A 27,874-nucleotide genomic window follows, 5' to 3' on the forward strand; every position below is an offset into this window, starting at 1 on the left:
CTTAAGAGAGACTTCAGCAAGCAAACAGCACAACACCCACTAGTCCTCCACACATCTGCAGGACAGATTTATCACCGCTGGCATGCCATGTAAATGATGGCTTCAATCCCTGACGGAGCAGTCATTGACTTTCATAAAGGTCTTGTGGATTACCGAGTCCAGGGGCGTCTCCCGATACCTTCTCTGGACTTGTGGATAACATTTGCAAGGCAAAGCCCTCGTGCAGAAATTCCCTGCTGGAGAAGGCACTTCCCTGACTCCAGCAAACCCAGTTGGCAGCTGACACTCAATGGCTTCAGCCTTCAAAACGGGAGGCGGTAAGAGATGGGAATTTTAACAATGCAGTGACTTGAGCCATAACCTCACTGAGCATATTTGATAACTCCAGTCTAATTTCTGGTTGTAATTCAGAGGAGGACTGCATTGTTTTACAAGATAAATGTATTAATCCCTATTCTTCTGTGGTGGGTATCTAGGAGATTAACTGCATTGCTGAGTGTGTGAATTTGTCTGTGACCAAAACCTGACATGAATGCAAACTATATGAATGATTTCTAAGACTCTTTTGTTAAGGAATAATCTCCAGACAGATGTCCATGATAGCTGAGCAGTCAGTTGCACACTGTATCATTTATTTGGAATTTATACCCCAAATAAAACTGACTTTACTATAACCTGTTTAATTTCTAACTTCTGAATATTTTAGCCAGTTTTCTCTTCTAGCTTTCCCTGAATCACAGCAATTTGAGAGCTCAAGCTCATATTCAGGCTTTTAGAAAACCACACACATGATTAAATAGGTTTGGTTCAGTCCTTTGAAGGAGATAGTTTGTTTAAAGTAATACTTTGATAGCTTCCTTCAGGAAAACAGCTCTTGTGAAATGGAAATATTTTCCATGTACCAGTCACAAGAGTGCAGGAATGTACTTTTTTCTCTTACTATTTCAAATCCTGACAAGGCTACTGGCCTTACTCTCCCACTGAAATCTTTATCTTGGCCCCCAGTGGTGACAGTCTCACTGTTGCATGATCCAGGCACATGCAGGTTCAGGGCGCCCTGCAGCTCACTCCTGGCTGAGCAGGGCTTTGGCAGGGGCACACGTGCAGGAGCTACTGGCACAGAGAAACCTCTCCACCTTGTTGTCATTGCTTTGTGACCCAGATATTAGTGATAATTAATTAATATTAACATCAATAAGAGTAGGTCTTGTTGTGTTACGTACATACCAACTGCGGTCAGTGTCTGCACTGAGCAAGTGCTCTCAATACCCCAATACTACATACAAAGTGACAGTGTCTTTTTCCTGGGACTAGAAGTATGTGATGCTTCTGGAGAGTCATTAATTCTTCCTCAAATTATATTTTGCAACTTCTGCATTTTTCATGTATGAGGGCTGATTCTGGTTCCCCTGAACAGATTAGTTACTTATAAGTGTTCAGGTAATCCATGTAAATAGATTGTAGTAAGATTGATTATTTTTTTTCCCCTCCTGCAATGGGTATAGAATGTGATTTCTCATTTCTGAACAAGTTTTACAAGCAAGTGGAAAAAGTGTAAAACAATAAGTGATGCATATTTAAATTAAATTTTTGAATCTATGTTAAAATTTGTGAACCTTTCAGAATAAATGAGCATCCCCCCTGACTATTTTCAGCGAGAACTCTCTCTGCATTTATAATTCAAAGTGCCCTAGCTGTCTCCCAGAGTGGGGTACAGAGAATATTGCATATAGATAACATCTTCAGAGAAGCTGAATATTATTCTCTTCTGAAAAATGAGGGGAACAAAGCCTGCATCCCAAGGTGTCCCTTCCAGGCGTCCCTCCCTGCCTGGTGTTGCAGAGAATGAGGCAGAGGAGAAGGCAGAACAGGGGAGCTGTGGGGAGTCACACGGAGTGTCCCTGCACTCCAAGATGCAGCAGCTCTGTCTGTCAGCCCTGTCCTGGGACAGGGGCAGCCTGGCTCCCCATCTCCAGCTCTCCAGGCTGAGGATGCCCGTGTCCCATCGTGTCCGAGGCCGTGGCTCACAGGCCCTTGGGTCCCCCACAATTTCCCTCCACGTGTTTATGCCCAGAGCCAGCTCCGTGGGGAGGAGTGCCCTGGGCAGGCAGCAGTGCTTGTCCCCTCCCTACACCCGTGCACACACAGAGAGCTGCAGCAGCAGGAGCCCAGGGCAAGGCTCACCCCCACAGCAACGTGCTCCTCACACCCAGCAACTGCTGCTTATGTCACAGCACAAAGCATGGAAAGTGTATAACCCAAAGCCTTTTGTGGCACTGGGGCCCTGCTGGGATCCCTGCTCTGGAGCAATGATTTGAACTTCCACTCCTGTGCCCTGACTGCACTGGGACCAGGCTATTAGAGACAGATCTCCCTCCTCTGCCAGCTACTTGACTTTGTAGAACTTCAAATCACTGTAATAAAGCCACAGACATACCTCCCATTCTAGGGAAGTGACCTAAATACTCAACATCCCAGCCTGTCTCCACCTCGGAGTAATTTGCCAGAGGCACAGCTACAGCAGTGGAGAACACAGCAAGTATGTCAGACCTGGCAGCCAGGATGTCCTCTCCAGACAGGAGTGGCAGGCTTCAGGTCCCTTCTCCCGAGCACCTGCAATGTTACATGCACGTGCACAAGGTGCCAAGACGTCTTTTGTAGGAACCAGCAGGACTGAGGACCCTGAGCTGCTCTCCATATCCACAGCAGACTAACTACCTTCACAACTGAGCATTTCAGCCAGGAATATTAAAAGCTGCTCTGTTAGAATGAGGAGAACTTAAACAATTACTATTATTAATTTTAAAATAATTAAGTGAGAAGCCGTAAGGCTATCATTTTCTCAGCAGGACCACAAAATCTCTCAGTTCTCTGAAATGTTTTACTATGCCCATATGTTTGGCTACAGCTGAGGCCGACTATAAAAGTATGACATCTTTTAATTACATTTTAATGAAAGCTGTAACTAATCCAATAGCTCATTTGTTAGTACCTTGTGGGAGAAAGAAAAGCTCAAGAACAATCTCAGAATTCTTGGTTTTGGAGTCTATGGAAAGATACACATCAATGGTTATGCCAAGTTCCCAGTAACAGCTTACAGCATTAGAGTTTGCTGGCCGATGACCACAAACCACTGACACGTAAACAGGTCTGTGCTTTGGGGTGTCTCAGCAGTGCTTTCCTCCATTTGTCAGTTCTCTCAAACACTGAAGGAAGCAGAGATGTACAAGGGACACACAGTCCAGGAGCTTGAAAGACCGGCCAGTGATTTCCCTGAGCTTTGAATTGGACCTTTACTGAGCCATCTCTGGTTGAGTTCTTTCACAATCCCTTCTTCAGCACAGGAGCAGGATCATTTCAGCTATTACACACATTGAAAAAATTGGATTTGAGCCTGCAATAGACATAATTTCCCCCATCTCTGAAAACTGACATCTCTTTAATGTTTGTCATCAATAGACTGACTTTTATATCTTGCCTGCCTGCCCTATAGACAAATACAGTCATAATATTCATAATTGCTGCACATTTCTCTAGAACAAGTGAACTGTATCTTGTGGATTCAGGGTGAGACTTGGAGAGCTCAAGGACAGTCTGGAATTGAATACATCAAGTAGTGGGCTCAGGGAAAAAAAAAAGGCAAAAAAAGCATGCAATTTCAACTGCTAGTGAAGAAATGTGCTTCAGAAAGGAAATCAAGCCTTTGGTGGGCATAGTTTGGCCCCTAGTGGATAGTAATTCTCATTGTCACATTGAATTGGTATCCTTTGCTTAAGCAAAAGCCAGGACAGAATAACCCTGGAAACTAAATTACCTCCCACCTTTGGAGATGAAACTTGCTTCAAGCCAGACCTGGGATGAATTTGCAGTCTAGTGACAGGACTGAAAACGAAACATTTGCCTCCTCAGCAGGACTGCCAATACATTTAAAATTCACATCTAGAAAGTGAATCTTCCTCTTTAGCTTCAAAATATTCATCTGAATGGAAAGGTCAGTGAACATTTTTCTCTTCCCTTGCTAATTGAGAGGAAAGTCATAAGCTTAATTTGCCAAGAAACCAGGACCTTGTACTTCTCATGTTGAGCAGAAGGCTCCAACAAATACACCTGATGGACCCACGTCCATGGCATCTCTGGATAGCTGCCATCTTTCACCCCCATGAAAATGATGCAGTTTGCTCGTGATTATAGACTCCTATTGATTTCCAATTTTCACCAGATGTGCTCAAATCCCTTGGGATCTAAGCATTTGTAGATCCCTATCAGTCTTGCAGTGCAGAAACGAAAGTGGCAACATAATTGGCATAGTGGAGCAAAAAGACTCTGCCATTCTGCTTTCAATTTAGGCCCTTACTGCAATTTCTTCACAGTAGATTTCTTCTCAGTGCTAATAGCTTCATATAAGGTTCTCAAAGAAAAGATTAAACTTTAAAAAGAAGTACATGTATTTGGGCTTTTTCAACTTAATAACCTCACTCTTAATAGGAATGCTATCTCCAGAGTAAGACTGCACTACATAATGTCGGCTTTGTTTGGTTTTGTTTTTCACTAACAATATCAGCTAATGCTTTGTGTGTTCCTGTGCTGCTCAGTCACAATATCTATTGAACATTTGATCAAAGCAGCTCATGGCAGAAAAGCATGCTCATAACAACTGCATATTTGTACTATTTAAATATGGCATAGCCTCAAGTTGTTGCAAAAGGGATATTTGCACAGCCTACTGTAAGCCCAAGGTGATGCATATATAATCTCCCCCTGTAAGGTGAAAAGGGAAAGTGCATCAGCACTATTTCTGTTTAGAACAGCTCTTTCAGCATAGAATTAATTCTGGCCCTCCTCTGTAATACCTGTGCTCCAATCTGAAAATTCTAACTGCTAACACAGAATAGAAAGATAAAAATGTGCTGAAATACAGAACAAAGCATTTACAGAGGGAAACCAAAGCAAGCACATTTCTATTTGCAGGTAGAAAGTGGCATGGTATTTCTTGTTGATGATGTAGGCTCCCCTACATGCAGGGAATGGGTGGGTGGAACAACACTGGGGTCGCTTGCAGGAAGCAAAGCTGTGCTATTTTAACATCTGCAGAGCAACACCATTTCTGATGTGACAGAGCTCCATCAGGAAGCAAGACTGATTTTACCAAGTCACAAGGCAAATAAACACTCATTCAGCTCAGAGGACTTGCAGTTTAGTGTCTCAGAAATGCCTCTGAGGGGCAATCCCTACAGCAGGATTGTCCAAACTGGAGGTGTTGCACCTTGCTGTTTAGCCAGAGATTATCAGAACCTGACCAACACCTAAAGCAACAGTGTTTGATCAAATCATATTTTGTTATAAAGCAAACCCATCCAAGCAGACAGCAGGAGACAAGAATTATCTGTCAGAGATGGAGGGAACACAGGTACCCCTAGAGCCTGCATGGTTCTCCAACAGATATTTCCCTTAGTGAACAGCAAGGCATTTAAAACAAGTATCTGATGTGAATTCCTAGAGACAGATGATTATAAATTCCTCAGCACTGTATTTAAGTGTTTGGAAATACTTATCACCTGTCACGGGCACTGCTAGAACTGAAACAAATTTAAAGTGGATAAATGTATCTGCAGCAATGAGAATCATTAAGTACAATGACCTCAAGATCGAGGCAAAACAAGTTTTATAAGTTGAAATAATATCCTATGCTAGACATTGGAATATAGGAAGAAAAGGAGTTCATACATACAAATCTTTCTACAGACAAGAAATTCTTCAAAGCTTGCTTTCTCTTTGAAACTATATATCTCCTCATGAACCTCGTGTAGCTTAAATGTGACTGAACACTTGAAAAAAAGCTGGTCCAAAAATAGTTGCAAGGCTCTTACTGTATTAAAAAAGAAGAGAATAGTGGGTAAGCTCATTCAAAATTACCAGGATGTTGAGAAAGAGTTGCAAGAGGAACATGTTCCTCAATTATTTTATATATAAAGTTTAACTAAAAAATTACAGGTACAGAAACCTCACTACAGTCACCTTTAAAAGGCATATTTTTAATGACTACTTGGTTTACTGCCTTTTTTTTTTAGCACTAACATCAGTAACAGAACATAAAGATTGGAGAAGTCTTGATGGCTTCCTAAGCAAGAACCCTGTGCAACCCACTGAAATCTACAGCAGGAATTTTCTCTCAGCAAAGCTCATCAGGAGCAAAACAAGACTTAAAAAGGATTTACTAAGAATAAAGAACGGCTAGTGTTTGAGTGTCCTTTTTTTTGTTTTTAATAATTACTCTGAAATGAATCTAACCAAAAATAGTGAGATTAGGAGTAAGAACATCCTGAGCTAATACCTGGCACCCTGGGTCGTCAAATGGCAGAGAAGTTCAGATTCAGGACTGATAGCAGTAGCTGCTACATTTAGCAAAGAGAGTAAGAAGCACAGCATGAAAACCTGAGGAAGATGCATGTTTTCTCAATAAAAAGGAGCAACTCCTTCACTCAAAGCAAGAGGTAAAAAAGACACAACCATAAAAAATACATGCAGAAATACAAGCCCATGAAGACTACAGTGTGCAGTCAATTGGGAGATTAGGGGAATAAAAAATTAGGGAAAAATAGTTACAGGATGCTCACCCTGGGCTCAGTTCTGTTGAAACGGTTGGTCTGATGTAAAAGGCACTCTAGTTTCAAACAACTGATGATTCAACAATTTTGTAAAGATCTCATTTGAATTATTGGCTTGAAACACTCTAAGAAGTATTCTCTTGAAGGGTAATCTTCCATATACAGCCTAAGTCAGAAAAACACTCAAAGGCTCAGCATTCAAAGGTAATTTGATCAAAATATTAAATCTTCATGTGAAGGCACAATGGAACTTCCTTATTACAAAGAGGAGCTACAAAAGATTACAGAAAGCAACTAACTTAATCATGGTAAGATTTTAAGAAAAGAAATGCTTAGGGGCTACACCAAAGAACAGGTCTTTGACCTGTCCTGAAAAATAAACCAGTATCACCGGCCCCCAGTCTTCACAGAGAAGAGCACCAGGATACATCACCTGCTGAATCCATTGTCATGCTCTCATCACACAGAAAACCTCAAAAGCTCAGTAACATCTCTTACTGATGGATCAAAGATCCTTAGGACAACTGAATCATAAAAACAAAACCTTGATAAAAATCAAGCTGTCCTGGATTTTTTATTTAAGTGAAGTGAGTCCTTTTAGTTCCTCCCTGCTACAGGCAAGAGAGAGGAAGGCACTTCCAGCAGAAGAGTCTAGCAGCAATCCTTGATTTCATCAAGTAACCACTGCCTTAGAAAATGCAGGTAGTAGACAGAAATGTTATTTTAAAACTAACTCTGTGATCACAACACAGCAAAATCAGTAAAGTGCTTGTGTTAAGTGAGGACAATGCCCTACCTAGGAGATGGACTCGGGTTCAAAAGTCTTAAAAAGAAAAACCAGAGACTGAATAACCTACCACGATGCGAGTCATGCCAAATTAGCGACAGCCGTGACACAGCAGTGGAGCCAGCAGCTCACATATCAAATTGAGATGAAAAATCACTGTGATGAATCAGATGGTGGGTAAAGGCTCAGCATGGAGATAGAGCAGGACCTGGGCAATGGCACTGCCTGACATTCAGAGAGGGGAAGCCACAGGAGTTCAGATGAAGCAAAAGGCTAGAGACAGGTAGCAGCAGATTTGCTTTGTCTGCCATTATTCATCTCTCTGAAAAATAAAGAATGAGAGTTTCACCTTAAGAAATCCTATCTACCAGAATAGTCTGTTAGGGCACAACTGTGCCTTAATACTGTAACTTATATTTTGGGTCAACTTCATTTGAAGCCAAACCTGAAATGAGAATGGAGGATGATGCAGGAATTGTAGCAAGTACCATAACTACAGCACAGGCTGGGGTCTCTCAGGACTATGTGTTTTTATCCATCTGCATCGCCCTGCACACATTTCTGCATTTTGTTCTCAGAGAGGATTCTAATCTGGGAACTTGTGTGTTCAGGTTCCTGCAGCTGGTCATTTTCTCTCAATGGTATAGCTAAGCAGTATGGAATATTTATTTCAAAAAGCATGACACGATCAACCCCTTTGGTCAAGAGCTCATCCAGCCTCATGCTAAGTGTCCATAATTGCATAACTGTGTCAATTATCCCACAAGGAGCACTTTGAGCCCTGCTGCAGAAAGGCCAAGGCTGCTCTTGTCTCACCACGACCTCACCTCACCTGCACCATCATTAGCAGGGGCAAAAAGGGGACGAGAGGAAGGGCTGGCCCAACAGGGGGTAACCAGCAAGGCAGGGGCTCACAGGCTCTTCCCAACAGACCTCTGAGCCCACATCCATTTGAACACTCCCCAGCCCTTCCTTATAAAGACTGCCTCATCATGTAATTTCCTAGAAGCTGAAACCCTTTTAAAATATACTCAATTTTCTTCAAGGCTCAGCATACACTGACAGAGCTATTCTTGTTGCCTTAATGCTTGAGCAAAGGGAAAGGGACGCAGCACGTGTTTGAGAGTGGTGATAGGCAAAGTGCAACAGAATTCCAGGTTATAATTCCAGGCATAACAGTATAGGACACTGTCAACCTGAAATCTGATTTAAGAAAAAATCCAATTTAAAGCATTTCTAGGTGTTGTGCCTGACTGACTTCAAATGAACTCTTAAAAATCATTTTACAGTCATATTCTCCTCTTCTAAAGATGTTTCCCTGCTCTACTGAGTTAGTACACACACAGGAAAAAAAATCTGCTTAGTTAAAAGGATGCTGTTGACACTGCAGAAAGCACATTTTAAGAAGCAGAAGCTAAATACCTTCTACTCTCTTTCAATTACATTTGTATCAGAAATGAACTACAATGTATTTCAGATGGAAGCCAATTTAACATTTTTTACCTAGCCTATTACACATTAACATATTGATATGTAATATGTTAATATGGGGATATTAACATCTATGTAAGGTATGTACATACATATAAATACACACAGACTGAACTTGCACAGAAAAACACTGTGAGGTGTGTGCTATATACTCTTGGTGATATAACCTAAACTTCTGCTCAGTAATGGCAAAACTCACAGCATTTAATTCTCATTCAAAAAAAAAATCAGGTAATCTTTCATATCCTTAAGTGGTCTTACTTGAGGTTTAATTTTCAAAACTCAGTGAAATAAATAATGTGCTATAGGAATCAATTCCTACATTTGCTCTCAATTTTGCTTGCCTGTGATAGTCTTCTATTAAAAAGTCTCAGTAGAAGCATTCTAATAAAGCAAAGTTATATGAATTTGGATTGAGATCTTTATGAAGTATAAAAATGATCTCTATGAGAATTTTATCATCCTAAAGATAGTAGAAGTAAAATTATGGAAATGCCTGAAATGCAGTAGATTAGTTATTTCCCATCCCCCTCTACCTTACTAACAAGCATAGGTAGTCAACACCTTCTCTTTGCAAAAGGTTTTGCCATAAATGTTTCAATTTGATATTTCAAATCTCTCTTATGCAAAGATGACTCCCATGAAATTAACTCCTTTCTGTTCACCGCCGCCGTGACAACTCTGGTAATTGCTTTCATGGGGTAAGCAATACTCAGAAAGCATGAATACTCCTTTGTGAAATTTAGCAATTACACGTACCTAACTGCAAACCTTGTGGCATGTGATTGCCAGCACGGACAGGCTGTGCCAGCAGCCCCTGGCAGCCCCTGCACAGGGAGGGGCTGGCAGGCTGTCACTGAGCATCTTCCCCTGTGCCCGAGCCCAGGTCAGGCACAGAGCTGGTGCAGGGATGCTGGGGCACTCCAGCTCAGTGCCCAGCAGAGCTGGACCTGGCTGTGGAGGTCCCACGGCTGGCCTGGCTGCCCCCGGTCCCATCCCACCCTGCAAACCAAACCTCGTGTATCACACCAAGAAATGCCCTGACAGCAAAGTGAGAGCAGACAGTGGACTTGGCAGCATGTGCAACAGGTGACCTGGTGCACCCTCCAGATATAAAAAGAATGGATTTACAACAATGTATTAAAAACACCTTCTGAAAATTAGAACTGTTTTTATACCACCAAAAAGAGAAAAAAACAAGTAATGCCACTTCCAATGTCTCTCCAAATACAGCAATGCTTGGATCATCTTAAAATTAAATATACCTCGATATTTGAACTGCTCAGGCTTCAGAGCCTCAGCCTCTGGCATTTCATAATACTTAGATAATAAACGAACAATCTTCTTTTATAAAAAAAAAGAAAAGGGATGGGGGTGGGAAGAAGAATGCAGAGGAAATAGTAGCTGTGAAATGGAATCCACAGTTTCAGACACCAGGTCTCATTAATCTTGCTGATGAATAGGACCTTTATAAAAGGAGACCCCGCAGCCGAGAAAATTGAAAGGAAATAGTATGGAAAGTGAAGCAGCAGTTTCTGCTACAAGTTCTTATATGTTTTAAATTAAGTGGCTTTTGTGGAGGCTTGAGTCAGAAAAACAAATCCGAGTAATTCCTTCTTTACAAGAGAAATGCATGTGGATGACACTGATGCTCCTTTTGCTGCAAGCCTTTTCTGGCAAAGAGATTAGATCAAGAATACAGCCAAAAAAGGAATGGAAATGCACTGTTCGGCGATTAGTTTATGACATTCTACCCTATATATAGTGCCTATTTGGCAAACCCTCCTGCAGTTCTGTGTTTTTCATTGCAAGTGGCTTATATCAGTACTGACATCTTGCAGATGTTAGTAGCTTTGATTTTTTTTCCCCCATGTTGCAAATGAGTTGGCATGGAAACAACTCTTTTCTGGCAACATGACATATGATTCAAGGCAAAATGCATTTAACACAGATGAATAGTTCAGGAATATGCCTATAACAAAAAGTCATCTTGAAAGCTGCTTTGCATTTGTTGGTGTTTATGACAACTGTTTCAAGACATTTTCAAAGAAAAAAAAATCATCAACTGTTTAAGACTAGGTACCAATGATTAATTTCTCACTGCTTAATGCTACATACTCTACTCCATTCTCGATATATTTGTTTTAATAACAAGAAGAGAACATTAAGAAAAGAAAAACATTTTGAGAGGTTACTTTCCTGTTCTTTTAAATGACCTTTGCTGTGTTGATTTTTACATTTCGAGACAGTTGTGTAAGCCCCAATTTAACTCTGGGCCTGCCACAGGCATTCGGAGCGCGCTGCTGCTTCCGGGGACTTTTCAGACCATTTATTGGAGGACCAGTGCTAGTGGGAGCACAGCAGTGACTCAGCTTCGCTGCCCTGGGCATTTCCCTGCCTCTGAGCACCAGACCACCCCCATGCCCATGGTGACACTGGCGAGCTCAGCCAGGGGCAGGAGTGGGGAGGGGGCAGCTTCTGGAGGCATGGCTTGGCCCTACTGGGTTCCTCCCTGGCCACTGCAAATGAAGCAGGTTAGGAAGAAGCAGCAGTTCCCTTCAAGCCTGTCCCTAACAGCTCCAAACTGATCTTGAGCCTTGGTAAAGGTCTGATTATACTTTTGGTCTTCTAAAAGTATATTTGGAGAAAAGGTGGGGGAAGCTCCATGGCCAGATTGCAGGAAGGAAAGGCCAGGGGAGAAAGCATGCCAGCACCTGTCCCTCCAGCAGACACTGCAGGCATCACTTTGAACAGAAAGCCACACTTCCACAAGTCTCCAGCCCAGCCACAAGCCTGCACAGACACCTGCATGAGTGAGCTAAACGCCGTGTGACATGCACAGGGTAACCACGGGTGCCGTCAACTGTGCACTGAAATGCAGTTCTCAGGCAAAAGGTTATAGTCAGCAAAGCACAAAAACAGCTGTGAAGGGCAGTACAGTTCTCAATCAACAAAAATCTGGGCACTTCCGTGTAGTACCTATACAGCAGACAGATTTGTTGGGGGGGTGGAAAAGGCAGTTATTAAATTGTACATAAGAGAGTTTCAAAGCCAGAGACAAAGAAGCAGAGCCCACAGCAGGGAAGAAGAGATCTTGCACAGGAAAGAAGGCACCAGAAACCTCATGGTTTTCAGTCAATGCTGGACACACAAATAGACCTTCTAGTATTTGTCCAAACCTAATCTGAGGTCCAAACCTTTTGAAATATTATTATTATTGGAGGAGTCTGACAAGAACTCACCTCTGTGATTTAGAGGAGTCTGAATTCAATAAAATTAGCATTTAAATGAACCCAATTAAGAAATGCTTTAAACTGAGTATGCAAGAAGAGAGTATGGGCAACTTTTGTATTAGAAAGCTCTGAAAGGCTACTCCACCATGAAAAGCAAGATCCTTTTGGGTCACTATAACCAGAGCAGAAAACAGCAGGTTCTGTGAGTGGAATGCACTATCTGATAGCACAGATAGGGGCTTTTTACTTCATTTTCACAAAAACAAACAAAACATCTTGCCTTGTTGCAGCATTCACCACAGCCCATGCCACAGCTGGGACAGCCACAATACACAGAGTATTACCATACAGAGCAGCACCATTTCAGAAAGCTTTAAGCATTCATCCAGACAGAGTAACACCATACCACATCAGAAGGCTTCAGGCATCTGCCCATACACAGAAACACCACATCTCTTCAGAAGGCTGCAAGCTCTGCCCTTCCTGCTCTTTGTCCCAGCCTTTTATCCCCTCATGTTGCTGCACTGCCCCTGTGTGCCCTCTGCTCCCTTTGGTGGTTGGTCAGTGCCCCTGGGCACTCCATGGCTCGTTGCTGTCAGTGCTGCTCACCTGCTGCTCACAGCTGCACCCACTGGGGATGGGGCTGGGCCAGCCCCACTCCCAATAAACTGTGTGCCTACATTGCCTTATTTTAAAAAATTAAGATTAATTGGCAAAGGTGATATATAAGAAGATGGTGACTGCTACCTGTACAATATTCATCTGACTTGCCATTTCTGAGTATTCAGGTTAGTTGGCAAAAAGTACACAATAAACATAAATGTCTGCCACGTAACAAAGGTTTCTTGAAGCATTGTTTATATACTTGGCCTCCATAGTGTGGAACAGCCCAATCATGAGAATAAGAAATCTGAATAGACTCCATTTATTTTACTGGTATTTGGATGCAACTTTTTGTCTAATAAATGCATTTGTTTTGGATGATAAATTGTCCATTAGAGGAAATTCAAGTAGGTTTATTTTGTGTTCCATGTTTTGAATAAGCTGCCATTAACATGGTGTTACATTGACTATTTTATCATTGTTTCTGCCTTCAGCTGAGCAGCACAGAAATAAAATGACAGAGTGAGCTTATAATCACAAGTATTTTAATTTATTAAATAAATGACCTAATTGCTTGCCTGAGATCTATTTTTCTTCCTTCTCTTGACCCTATTGAGAGTTAATCAGTTTCTTGGTGCTAATTAGATGTCAGCATTAGTAGCCTGCTAATACATAAGAGATAATGACACCATCGTGCAAGACACGGTGTCCAACACATGACCCTGTTTCCTTAAATTATGCCCTAAGGATTCATCTGGAAGTCTAAAGGCTATGTAGTTTTACAGCACAGTTCCTTCTTCTGCTTGTGGATAGGGGTACAAGTTTGACAGGCAAGTGGAAAATTAGACAGGAGATATATCTTACCAAGCAGGATGAGGTTTTAACAGGAATGCTACTGACTCTGTTCTTGTCCCACCTTTAGAATGCAGTATTTGCTCAGTATGAAAACAATCATACAAAGACTTAAATAACAATTCTGTATTTCTCTTTTATAGACTAACATACTGCTGGTAGGTAATTAAGACATACATCTTCCCTTTACAACTCCATAATCCAACCTGTGCACTCCAGTACGCTGACGGAGTAGCAGAGAGCATTTTGTGCAAACCTACCTTCATCTGCAGCTCCAGGAGATGCCAGCACAGCAAAGTGAGGTTTCACAGGGGCTGCTGCATCGGCCTGTCTGTGCCAGGCAGATGCAAAAGATGCACAGCTGGGGAAGGGAGGCTCTTCACAAGCAGGTGAAAGCTTAAGCTTATGACACAGTTTATCACAGCACTGCTGAGCTGGAAGGGAATTCCTCATTTACAGCCTTACACAACCATCAAGCTCTTGGGGCAGGGGCTGGTGTATCTTCAGTTTCACAGGCTGCTCCCCTCAGCTCTCCCCATGACCCACATCCTCTCCCAGGTGGGTAGAATGAACTCGGAGCTGCAACAAGGCCACATGCATAAGACATGCACTCAGCCTCAGCCTGGAAGTGTTTCCCAAGTGCAACAGAAATGTCTTCCAGGAGTGCCAGGGATGAAAACTTCCCAGAGACCAGCAAGGAAACAGCCCCTGTAAGGGCTGAGTGAGGGAGCACAGCGGGGCCACCTCAGCCATGGCCCAGCACAGCTGCTCAGGGGATGGCAGGAGAGCCATGGCTGAGCCTCTCCCCACACATGGGCAGTGTGAGCAGGGCAGAGGCTCAGCCTTGGAACAGAGGGTCAGCCCACAGGCTAGCTCCAGCTCTTTTGCCAGGGAGAAAAAAAAAAAAGGGAAGAAAAGCACTCAACAACTCTGTTTTATGGAGAACATAATCCAGGTTGCATAAGTGCCAAAGGCCCAGAACAAGGCCTGCAGCATAACCAGGCTTTCTGTACAAGTTTCTGTCCGAAGTAACCTCACAGAATTTTGGGAAGCTGTTTTCTTCAGGTCTTCACCTCCACAAACCCATGTTTGGAGCTTGAATCCCAATCCAAGGCAGCAAACACCTGCCAGGAAAAGCCTGCTGTCCTCTGAAATATTCTCCACCATTCAACAACCGTATAGGTTATTTAAACAGGCTCCTCTGTCTCTGAAAGAAGACTGAGGGTGAGCAGTAACTTTTGCAGTAAAACACCTCAAATTGTACTCTCTACTGGGAGAGGGCTCCACTGCCCATCCACCCAGGGAATTCAGCATCATGGAGGAAAGCAACTGATCTTAATCCAGTCTCTTGGTGTCAGAGGAAAAAAATACCTCATCCAGCAAGATATCCTTTCAGAGAGAGACGAGGACCTCAAACCTTTCTGATATAAATTCAGTGAATAAGCCAGCAATAATACCTGCCAGTACAGAACTGTTAATCAGTACTGAAATTTGGAAATAAAGTTTCTGGCTCAACACGAGTTCTTGAAGTGTTAAGCACTTATACAAAAGTTACCTGTCATCTGGCAGATTCATGATGGCAAAAACCTCCTGTGAAGAGTTGACCTTAAATGTAAATACATGTAGGGCAGGAAGCAGAGTAGGGGAGAGGCAATGAAATTGCAATCTTTTCATGATGCTTTGCTCTCGAAACACCGTGACCAGCTCTGCACCTGAAAGTCACTAAATGCATTTTCTGTTTGATATTTTTAAGTGCTGTTGTGCCTGGGAGGTGTTAATGGCTCATCCATTAGTTGTGACCCAGACTTTACAACTTCACCCTGGCTTCATTAGAGCAATTGTGGGGGTTAATGCACTCTACTTTTATCTGGCAGTTAAACCTCCGAGGTTCATTTGTATCAAAGCTGCCATACAAAGGAAAGGTCTTCTTTGAAGGCCCATGGACCTACAGAGGAGTCTTTGAACCAGGGACAGTTCCCGAGGGGATGGCTGGAGTAGGAAGGGAAGTCTTGTTCGGTGTGCAGCCAGCAACAGGAACCCCAGAGAGTCACAGCACCTAGCAGGGATCACAGCTGGGAGCAGAGAGATGCTGCCTTACCAGGCTTCTGCAAGAGGCCTTCTGAAAAGTTTCATTTGTCTGTGTTTCACTAACAACTCAAATGTTGTCCCAGCTCAGTGTCAGGTACAGTCAGTCTCAGTGGAGGAGGCTGGAAGGACTGTGGAATTCAGGGGCTGAGGTAAGTGCAGCCCCAGGCACTGTGCAGCAGGCAGCTCCCAACATCAGAGCTCACGTCACGGGAACACCGGACTGGCCAACACATCAGACTGGAAACTGTGGGAGAGAGTCCCTACACCACTTCCCATTGCCCAGGGGAAAGTGCTTTATGAATCACAGCGTGGTCCTTGGGGAGCAGAATCCTGAGCTTATCTACCTGGTGAGGCCAAACACCCCGAAATGGGAGGGAAAGAAAAGGAATTAGATGTCCTGGCTCACTCGTGGACATCCAGGGAGTCTGTGCCTACACAAAAAAACCTGCTGCAACACACCCTCTGCACTACTGGGAGACAAAAATAGTGTTGTTGATTACAGGCATTAAGCATGACTAATGCAGCAGTTACCACTAAAAACATACCTAGATCCCATCACCCAGCTCCCAGCTCTTTTCATGGGGCACTGAAACAACAGAAGAGAGTGGGAAGCAGTAATCCAGCCCTTGAGAATGCATCTGGATCCCCAGCACCTTCTGAGTGTAGACAGATATGGGCACAAATCCCAGACCCAAAGGAAGCAAAATGGGAAAAAAGAAAAATAAGGAAGAAGATGGTGGTTTTCTTTAAACTCTGATCACATGAAAACATGTACCTTCAACCTGGATTTGCTGTAGCTTCTGGAGATACACATGTGAAATTCATCATGTGAGGGAAAGTACTTTTATGAATAAAAATTGCATTGTTGAACACGCTGTCCCCAAACACTGAGAGCTCTTGCATTAAAAGAAAACTGAATTATGACACCCCAGAGTCCAACAGTAAGTTCAGCAATTAAAGAAGTTGAAGCACAAAGGAACAAAAAGAGAAGGATGAGAAATGAAGGGCAGGAGCGGAGGTGTCTGTGTTCTGCCTTGTGGCATTTCCCTGCTGGCAGCAGAGGCAAGGGCTGGCTCCTGAGCAGCACCCAGGGGTGCCTGGCCACCCGTCAAGCCCCACTGAGGGCAGTGGGCTCTGTCCCTGAGAGGCAGATAGGAGGGGCACCCAGGGGGGTGGCTCCCTGGAGGAGCAAACAGAACAACATATCTCCCATCACAGGACCAGGCCCACATCTCCAGCCAGGGACAAGCACACAGCCACAGCACTCTGGGCTCTCAAGGCAGGGAGGTGGGGTCACATTTCAGCCCTGGATCTCCTCTCACTTCATTCCTACCATGTACACAACTGTCAAGAGACCTGGATATAACCACATCAAGCTTTACTACTAATGTATACAAGGGGCTGATTTACACATTGTAGCAGTGTAAATATTTGTCAACTTACAGAACAATTTAGCCTTTAATTCCACTTGTAAGAATAAAGCTGGGAGGACAAGAGTTGGATCATGGCTTGAAGCTGAGCATCCCTCCAGAAAGACAATAAAAATAGTCCGCCCACTCTGCCATCTAGCAGATAACATTATAGTTCATTAAGTGAACACTATCCACATTTTGGGGGGTTTAGTGAAAGGCTACTCCCAAAAGGGACCTTCATTCATGGTAACTCAAGGTTCCTTGCTCAGGGGAGATTCCCTTGAGACTGGGAGTCCTGGTCTGACTCCCAACAGCTTCCTGGGTGCTTTCATCAGGCACATGCTGCTCCACTCCCCACCTGGCAAGGGACTCTGTAGCAAAATGAGGGAGGGGGTATGAAACCTAAACCTGTTCCTCCTACCTAGGGACAAAGTTTATAACTGCAGATGGAAACTTGCTGTTTGATATTGCTAGCAAGATGCCCAAAATGAAGCATTACCCCTGAGTGCATCACAGTATTCAGGACCATGTGCAGCTCTGCTATGAATTATTCTCTGTAAATATCTACTATATTTAACCAAAAGGAGAACCTGAAATAAAAAAGAGAACTGGGCAATATTTGCCAAAAGCCATAGGAAAAATGGAACCAGAATTATTAAAAAAGCCCCAAACCTAGAGTCAAATAATAATAGATCACTAATTAGCAAGCTCTTGTGCTTATTTACTGAATAGGTGATAAGTTAACCAATGTATGCCTGACCTTTTAAAGTCATATTTCTAGCCACGGAAGTCATGGCTATTAACTGCTACCAGGGTGCCATGGGATTCATGCTCAGAGGCTTCTTTTTCACTTTGTTGTTGTAGCCTCTCATCTTTTACTGACATTACACACCACTCATCACGATCAGTGTCAGAAGCTATAACAGCATCTGTTGCAGTGGCAGCTTCTGCTGGATGAAGAGTCTCCCCCTTTACCTTAAAGAATGTCAATCATTTCTCATTCTCAGCATTCAGACTTGCTCATCAGTTAGTAACAACACTTTCAGCTACACCAAACATGATTTTTGAGTAAACATTGGACTGAGATCATTGGAAATGATTGACAGCTTATAAATCACACTTTTCAGAAACCAGTAAGAAAGGGGAAAAAAACCCTATCCTTTCCTATTTCTAATGTTTCACTGTCATTTGAAACACCTTCTGCTTGAAGGGGAATGGGACAAAAAGCTTGATTTGTGACATTTGAAGGCCCTACAGGAGGCTTTCTGTAGGATACTTTACAGAGGCCCCTGTCTCCTTTCTGCTAGTAGCCCCACTGGAGAGGAAGGGAAGGTAACAGAAGTTGATTAAGGAAAATTAAGATTGTTTAACTGTCAGACTGAGTGCCTAAGTACCCAGTTAAGTTTTCCCTCTGGAATAGCTGATATTCATTATTCTTAGCAAAACTACCCCCTTACAATCTTTCTGTGGAGTGTTCCCTACAGCCTCAGTCCAAGAGGTGCCTGAGCAACCCCAGGACCCTGCCCTGGCCTGCCCTTCCTTGGCTGCTGAGGAGTGACAAGCAGGGACCCAAGGGTTAGAAGCTGCATGCATAAAAAAGTTATTTCTAAAACCAAACCAAGTGGAACAGATCAATATTGACACAAGAGAACAAGAATCTATAGAAGAGAAAAATCGTGGCAAACTCATTTCCAGGGAGGTGAAACTTGCCTCTGTGGGAAGGTGCCTGTGACTCCACACAAGAAGCAGATGTTGTGCTCTGTCTTGCAGGTTTGCCTGCTGCTCCCATGCCATCATGTTTCCCTGGAATATGAGCACTGTTTGGGACTGCTCTTCCCCAGCCCTTGGGAATGTAAGCACAGCTCAGCTGCACCAGCACTCAGCTGTGGTGCTGGGGCTTTCTCTTAGGAAAAGCTATGAACATAAAAATCACAGCTCAAAAAACCAAAAAATTCAAGCAATTGAGCAAGGAAAAAACAAAGTATCTGCATTTCTCTGCCTCTTGTGTCTGAACTTTTCACTCAAAAGCTTAGCATTGCTTTTCCAGGTTTTCCTTCAGCTTTATTGGAAGTCAAGAGCTGTTGACTCACAAGCAAGCCTGAAGAAAGACACACTTTCCTAAAGTTGTGTTAAATTTAGAGGCTACATACACCCTCTTTTGCTCCAGTATGGATTAATCAGGCACTTCCTCAGCAGCTGCCTTTCCCTTCCATTAATTAGCAGCTCCTGGTGCCATCCTGGAGCATATGCTGACACCACCTCGCACCCTGGCAAGGAGGGTCTCACTCACGGCTCAGTGCCAGCCCCTCAGAACAGCTCCAGGAGCCTGCAGCAGCTGGGGCTTTCAGGACAAGGCTTCTTGCTCAGTGTCATCCATTCCCTTTGATCATCAGGACCCAAGGATGACCCTCCAGGCCAAGAAGCACCCAGCCCAACATCCACAGTCCCAGTGCCAGCAGGCTCCAATGTCACCTCAAGTACAAGAGCTGCACTTCAGAAGTTGCCTCTGCCAGATCTTAGCAGTAAGGTAGCAAAATGGATAAGAGAACATTTTTGCATGTTCTTAAGAGAAATGTACTTTACAATAATATTTCCTGTAATAGCCAGTTTTTGAAAGCTTCCTGTGCTATGCTCAATGCTTCTTTTCCCTTTTTTAGTATTGAGCTTGTCAAAAACTCTTAGGAGCTATCTTCTTAAATAATAAAAATTGCTTTTTTTTTTTTTTTCTTTGTAACAAAGTATAGGCCTCTTTCAAAATAGAGAGGACTAGAAATCTCCAGAAAAAATTTCTTACATCACCTCCCTCAAGTAAGGCTTCTCTCTGATTCCTCCACTAACCAGAGGACCATGGCAGAGCAGAACTGTCTTCACTGGAGGTCAGACCCTCTCCAGCTTCTCCTCCATTCCTTATGCTTCAAAACAGAGCAGAGATTTACCCCAGGTTTTTAAACTGGCATAGATGGCAATGTTTTGTTTCCCACAGAGATACTTCTCCATTTCAGGAGAATCTTTTTGAGAATAAAAACCAATTACCTTTTTTTTTCTTTTGCTACAATAAGACAACAGTTTTACCTTTCATTTGCTAAGTACAGACAGTTAACTACAGTACTTGCACAGCTAAAAATTATCAATATCAGCCTTTAACACAAGTACTTCCTCACTCCCTGGGCAGGTGCAGCTGCTCCTTCCCAACTCTCTCAGCTCAGAAGTAGCTGGCTGAATTACAAAATCATGTCCTCAAAAAAGTAACCAAATACTTTCCTTGACCCTTTTCACCATCAGAGAGCTTACCACCTCTCCAGATAACAGCATGGGGGGAAGAGGAGAAAGAGGAAGAAGAACAGGTGGAGCAGGAATTCATCATCTCACATGTTCCAGCTACGCATAATCTTTTGCTCTTCCTACACAGATGGTTTCTGGAAACTTTCTCCTCCCCCTTCCACCTCCCTTTTAACAGAGGTCCTAAAATATCTTATTAAGAGTCTGATCACATCTCTTGTACCCTTCTCCAGCCAGGATAAACTTTATTTCTCTTTCCCCGCTTCCAAAAGCCCTTGGGAGGTCTAAGGTCTGGAGAGAGCTGAAGAGAGGGATAGGAAGAAAGCCTTATTTAAAGTTCTCCTCTTCTGCTTTACAAAAGTCAGAGTTGACACAATAGGAAGAACTTTAATCCATAAAATGGATCAAAAAAGCTCCATGTAAAAGCCAACAGATACCATGCAACCTACTGCTACTTCTTGTCATTCCAGACAAAAATTAAGTGCAGAAAAGGCCCAAGCATCCCCAGACCGAAGCTGAAGACAATGCAAGGCTGGATTTTACTGATAGGTGGATTCAGTGGGTGTTTTCTGTTTTCAAAACAAAAGGTCTGCATTTTAAAATGCTTCTGCTTTTTAATGACAACTCAATATTCTGTAAAGGGCTCTGAATGTCAAATGCGGATTGGGCTGAAATCTGAAATTCATTAAAGTGGATGGAAATTCCAAGTTACTACTTTTAATTGTGGGTTCAAAGGAGAATTTGGACACTAGGACTTGTCTTCCAGGCTATAACCCAAACTCAGAGAGATTGGACTTTTGCATTAATTACCTATTGATATTTACTGAGCTCTAAATTCCAAAAATGCAAATGCTCAATTTATCTTATAGAAGTTGCCAAGGAGCAAACTAACCCTCAGCAGCCTTTCCACAAAATTCACCCAGTCCCACAACTGAAGCTTGTCATGGTTTGTTTGTCTGCGTAATGCTCAGTGTTTCCAACTGAGCCTACAACCAAATGTGCAAAAATGATGAACATCCCTGTTTCTTGAAGTTTAGCACTGTAATTTTGAAAATCACTGCATACAGAAGTGCTGCTTATAGAGCCTTAATGGCAAGATTGGGGCTGATACAGACAAGGCTGGCAGAGAGCAACTGTTGTTATCAGTACCTGCGATTTGTTGAATCTCCTAACTAAGCAATTTTGAGAGATGTGAAAAGTGGTATTGCTTGAAACAAGTGGTATAGAAAATGATGAAAATACTCAAATGTGAGATAATCTTAAAATAAAAATGGAAAGCAAACTCAAAACCACTGTAGAATGACAATATATATTATGAACAAAGAAAAGCATGAGTTAGTCAATTCTGGATTGTCTTTTTCTTTTCTTTTTTTCTTTGTTTTTTTTTGGTTGGTTGGTTTTTTTAAACTTTCTGCATACCAATATATCACTTTGTACGTCCAAATTCAGAATTCTGGGATAACATCTCCACAAATGGAATTGAAGTTTTACTTCATGAATGTTTTGTTTTGTCTGTTTTCTATTTATGTTTTACCAATATTGTAAAGTATAAAATAAGTCTTTTAGGATAGATTAAACTGCCACAGAAAAACATATTCAAAGCAAAAAATAAAATTGGCAAAATTAGTCATTTTCAGTGAAACAGCTTTCCAGGTCAAAGATTACTTGCTGAAGAAACACTAGCTGAAGATGCAGCATTATAAATGGTCTTCTCTCAGCCACTTGTACCAGTGGTCGAATAATTCATTTCTTAGCAAGAAATATGATGGTCTATTAACAGAAAGAAAGATTAGGTACACATTAATCAAACATTTCAGAGATGTATAAACATGCATATAGCATCTAGGAATATCCCATTATCCTATTTCAGAAGATATATGTAATCAATATTTCAAATATATCTAGTTAGTTTCATATCATTGACTTTTAAGTAATCTTCCCCTCCCCCCCTTTGTAAAATAGGCAGAGCTTTCAAAGGCAGCATCAGTAATTTTCTGAAGTGCTGCTTGACCAAAATAAATATTTAAGCTGGACTTTCTGTGCTGTTCAAGCAAACCAGGCTGAAGACAAACCCAATGTGATCTCCCACAAACAAGCAGAAACAAAAGGATTAACTAATTATTGTTATCAGAGTTCTTTTGGAAGAGCATTGACTTGAAATAGCATTAATTCCTCACTGTTATCTGGCTGAGGGGACCTTCTAAACATTAACTTTTCCCTTTGCCCATATTCTAACCATTAAAAAACATAAAAATACATTGGTGGAAACCTGTCTATTAGAGGCAAAAATTTGTTGTTTGTACTGCAGCATTTACAAACATCAGTCTTTTCACTACTGGTTGCATCAAGTAAATATGTTTTGATTTGATAGCTGCTTGTTTCCAGAAAGAGCTCTAGGGAAAGGGAGAGTCCTTTGGCCCATGGCAACATTTACCTGGTACTCTGCTGACAGTCCCTCTTATCATTCCATGCTTCTTGCAGGAGGAGGACGATTTAAAATAGAAGACTTCTTCATCTCTGGACATGAATTAATACAATCCCAGTAGTCTCTGAGCTCCAGGATGCATTACATTCTTTTAATAAAAACCATAGCATGAAACTCAATTTTTTCCCCCAAATATTCACAAGAAATGGTGCAGCTTTTAAGAAGGATAGTGGAAGGAGTATGTAGGGAAAAATACCTGCCTTCAAAAACAATACCCTCAAACCCCATGTCTGATAGCCAGCAGTTGCAAATTTAAAGTAAATCTCCCAGTATGGAATTGTCTCACCAGAGTAAGAGGCTGTTATTTAGTTATTTATTAGTAAATATGGAATCAGACATGAAAAAAAAAAGTCTGTGAAGAAATCCAGATGCTATTTCATGTTGTACTCTAAAAAGTCTGGATTATGCAGCATTCCTTTCATTAGCTCTGTACATTCCCTCAGGCTTACACAACTTGCACTTCAACACCTTTAATATGGTGGCTCTGTGTCCAGGAGCACATTTCTGACTTCAGTCTGGGAAATGTTTCTAGGCATTTGCACTGGGCTTATTCATAGAGGGATGGCTGGGAGTTGGCTTCATCCAACCGTGGAGGATTTGACTTTGCTCCATGCAGCTGAAGAAAGGACACAGCCATGAGTCACCTAATTGCCTTGAAGCAAATGCAGATCCCTCCTGACAGCACTTGGATTTTTAAGCTCAGAGTTTACCAATGGGCAGCTTGTGTTTACACAAAAACAGGAAAAGAGAGAAGCAGCTACTTTAGAGGTGGTGAAAATGTTGTAGGTCTCATAGAGAAAGCAACATGAGCTCTGGGATCTTCCTGTACTTCCTGGGAATGACAGAAATGTCATTTTGCTGATGTGGATTCCCCAAAACAGGGAGGAGAATCTGCCACAGGACTGGCAGGTTTCGAAAGTTGCCGGAGCAAAGGGGGGAGTGCTTTTTCCTGTGTATTTTCAGGGTCTTAAAGCACTATACAATGTATGAGGACAGCTGCACAGGGAGCCCACAACCACGGATTGTCAGAGAAAAGAGACTTTCTGGAAAGTCTTCCTGAAGAAACAGGACTTCTATTAGGACTGATGTATGTGTAGATGCTTATGTGACAGCCTTTAGATCTAGATGAAAGACAGCTTGGAGAATCAGGCAATCCAATTACTTCTCTTAGATGCCCTCAGTAACAAAATTACCTGAATGAGGGACAGGGCATCACTCTTGAGTGAAAACCATGCAGAAGTTCTAAAAGACTATGAAAAGTAGTCTAGAGCTGCCATGATCCATTATAGCAGAGCTGGAGAGATTTTCATTCTTGGACTTTGAGTCAAGGAACACTCTCATCAGGCAGCAAGGGTTCAGCCAAGAATGTTGTTTTAATAAGCAGTGCAAAAGCTGAATCAAAAGAATGAAACATGAACATAATATTTGCGCTTGAACAGAGACATCCCCATCTATTGAAGCAGCTCCTTTTGCAGTGTTTACCCAATACCCAGCGAGCCCATCTGCATTTCCCTCATTAGGCTCTTCCAGGGGAGCACGGAGCTGTCAGCACAGCTCCTCTCGCAGCTCGGCGGCCAAAGCTGCATGGCCACCACAGCCACAGGCCCCCGCTGCACAGGGCTGTGCCACCCAGCTCCAGTGCCACCCCACACACCGTCTGGGACTTGTGAGGCTGCTGACAAGGGTCAGCACGCCCAGCCATGCACCCACGTGCCCTGCTTAGAGTAACACTTTGCACATCTCTTCCTCTGCAGATCCACCAGTTTTCTGAGAAGAAACAAAGGTGAATTGCACAATCAAGGGTTCCACCTGCACACTGCTTTCCGAAAGCCAGATTCCCTTCCACCTTGCACAGTGAGCAGTCATGTGTGTGCCCACAAAGCAAACTGTTGTACACAGATACTAGTGCCACCATGTAAAATTTAGCTGGGTGACATGTACTGTCAGTATATGTAGTATGGCTGTTGGGCTGGTGTTCCAAAGAATGACTATCTGACTTGTGTGAAGCAGGTAACCTTTTGGGATTAAAGGAGTTTTTTGGCCCTGGCAGCTGCAGTCAGTTAATGGTTGCTGTATTTTGCCTGTACATGATCATTACTGCTCACATTAACTCTGAAAGGGCCAATAAACAAGGAAGAATATTCTGAGACTTTCCAGTTGCTAAGGCAATGAATTAATCAGCATGTATGTGTTCAGCAGATTCACATGATCCTGCCAAGGCCTACAGCTCTAGGTCTCCTGCTATATTTTTGCCAGCATGAGAGAAGGGAGCAGAGGAATTGGCAGGGAATGAAGTGTCAATGGTTAGGGCTGTAATAAAAAATTTGGAAGGAGAAAGCAGCACCTACTGCAACACATTCATATATTATGTGATGTTATAGCATGCCAACAAAATGAGGCTCTTTGCCACCACTCTGTGTGCAACAGCTTCATTTAGCCTAATTATTGGGTATAAAATCCCCTTGTCCAGTAAGAGCTGATTTCTCCTCCCAGAGTTGTGAATCCAAGCTGAACGATATTCAGTGCATTTGATCATATTTACAGACCCTGAACCAACTCTTCAGCTGACATGACATTGCTTCACTTAAATCATTAAATTCCTGTCTATCTCAGGAGCTGAGTTCTTTAAAAGCTTCTTGGTGTAAGATGCAAACCAGCCAAGCAGCACCGACACCATTTCCAAACCCAAGAGCATCAATGCATGCTCTGGAGGGCTGAGGACAGCACAGCATAGTTGATGTGCTTAGGTGAACCCACAGTTTGTAAACGGTTTTGATGCTGATCAGGCAGTCCAACATAGTGGCTATAAATTAAGTACTATGATCCCTTCTGGCGCATACAATTAACCAGGAAAATAAAAAAAAAAAACCCAAAAAACAAAACAAAAAAAAAAAAAACAAAAAAAAAAAAAAAAAAAACAAAAAAAAAAAAAACTAAATCAGCTTTTTGAGTTAGGAACAGCAAATGAAGTGGTTTGGGTTTTGGGTTCAGCATGAATTCCCTTTTACCCACTTAAATACCAGAGATGAGGTCTTTCTTACAGCTCTTTATCACAAGTCAGGAGTTAGCCAATAAATCCTATCCCTGTCATTTTCCTCCAGGCCATAGTCATGGGAATATTTAGTGGACAACGCTTGCACTGTTCCCTCCCTGGGCTGCTGTGCTGGTTCTGTTTCTCTCTTACAGACAGAAGCATCACTGTGCATATGTACCTAGAAGATCATTTCTGCATCCTTTTACACGTGCAGCTGTTGCAGTTGCTGATCCATGCCTCCTTGTCAGTTCAGAGCCCCTCTGGTTTCCTAAGGAAGCTAACTTTATCTGAAGTGAAGGGTAGCCTTTAGCTAGGGCAAATACAACCCCCCACATTCAGTGAGGTTTAGCCAAACCTGAAACAAAAAGGTGCCTTTAATAAAGGAGCCCAAGCCTGACCTGCAGGGTCTTTCTGGGGTGAGACAGATCCACTGGAGCTACCACAGTAAGCAGGCAGCTGGTTATCACCACATCTGGAGCTCTGGGCCTAGTCCTTACCCCAGACCTTCCAGTATGGCTTTGTGTGGATGTAAATCTTCTTATCAGTGAAGATAATGCCACTTCAGCACACTGCAACTGTAGGAGAATTAAAAGGATTAAGTTCATAAAATGTTTTATATGTCAGACAAAATATATATAAGACCTAAACATTCTTACTGAAAACTCCAATAGCTGAATATCAGAAAACTAATAGGGAGAAAGGCATTAGAGACCTGGCAGAGAGACTAGGCCTGATCTTTGGCACTGGTGCTCGTGGAAAATCAATTTAATCTCAGAGGAAAGCAGCCTTGGGAGGAAGGTGTAGGTAGAGAAGGCGTTACCCCAACACCTCTCACTACACTCTCCAGACTGACCCTGCTCATCCTGAATCACCCACAGGAAAAGACACCATGTTGGGGGAATCTAATCAAAACCCAGTTGCAGTTCATTATGCAGTCATGGATAGCATGCAGGCTCGGGCTGTGCTACAGGCACTGTTGGGGCACAGAATGCCATTGAAGACACCAGAGCTGTGCAGGCAGCCCCATGGGCCTCTATCCACAGGGCTGAGGAGGTGCTGCTGCTGCTGCCCTCGCTCTCAGGTGGCTCCAGGAACACGGGGATGGCCTCGAGGGTGCTGGGTTCCATAGAGCATTCGGTGCTAATGAGTGCAGTGCTAATGAGCAGGCAGCAGAGCAGCAGTGGGGCTGCACTGGCACACAGCAGAGGCTGCGGCTCTCTCTGCAGGCTCCGTGGGCACCAGAGCTGTGCAGGGACACCAGGGCTGGCTGTGCAGGGACACCAGGGCTGGCTGTGCAGGGACACCAGGGCTGCCTGTGCAGGGACACCAGGGCTGCCTGTGCATGGGCACCAGGGCTGCCTGTGCAGGGACACCAGGGCTGGCTGTGCAGGGACACCAGGGCTGGCTGTGCATAGGCACCAGGGCTGTGCAGGGACACCAGGGCTGGCTGTGCAGGGACACCAGGGCTGGCTGTGCATGGGCACCAGGGCTGGCTGTGCAGGGACACCAGGGCTGGGTGTGCAGGGACACCAGGGCTGGCTGTGCAGGGACACCAGGGCTGGCTGTGCACGGGCACCATGCCCAGGGCACCTGCCACCCCAGGGCGTGAGCACAGACCTTGCTGTGGCCAGGGTGACCACAGCCCCTGTGGCTGGGCACGAGGCCCCAGGGAGCCCGGCCACGGCCAAGGGCACAGCCCCAGCACCGGGAGCTCCAGGCAGAAGGGTTTGATCCTGTCTCGACATCCCAAGCACAACCACCATACCCAGAGCTGCTCCAGGAGCCCTGCCTGTCCTTTCACAGCCTCCTCCAGCCCTGGGCGACACAGCCATGCACTGGAGATGTAACTGCTCCAAATATTCCTTTGGTTTGAGGGCTATTTTGCTTTTCCTAATAATTTCTTGATAACAATATAATTGGATGAGTCCTTAAGGCCGTTTCATGTACTAGATTTATTGGGAATATTACCTGCATATTTAGAGTTAAGAGGGACAAATATTTTATT

Source organism: Passer domesticus, chromosome 7, assembly GCF_036417665.1.
Source record: "Passer domesticus isolate bPasDom1 chromosome 7, bPasDom1.hap1, whole genome shotgun sequence".
NCBI lineage: Eukaryota > Metazoa > Chordata > Aves > Passeriformes > Passeridae > Passer > Passer domesticus.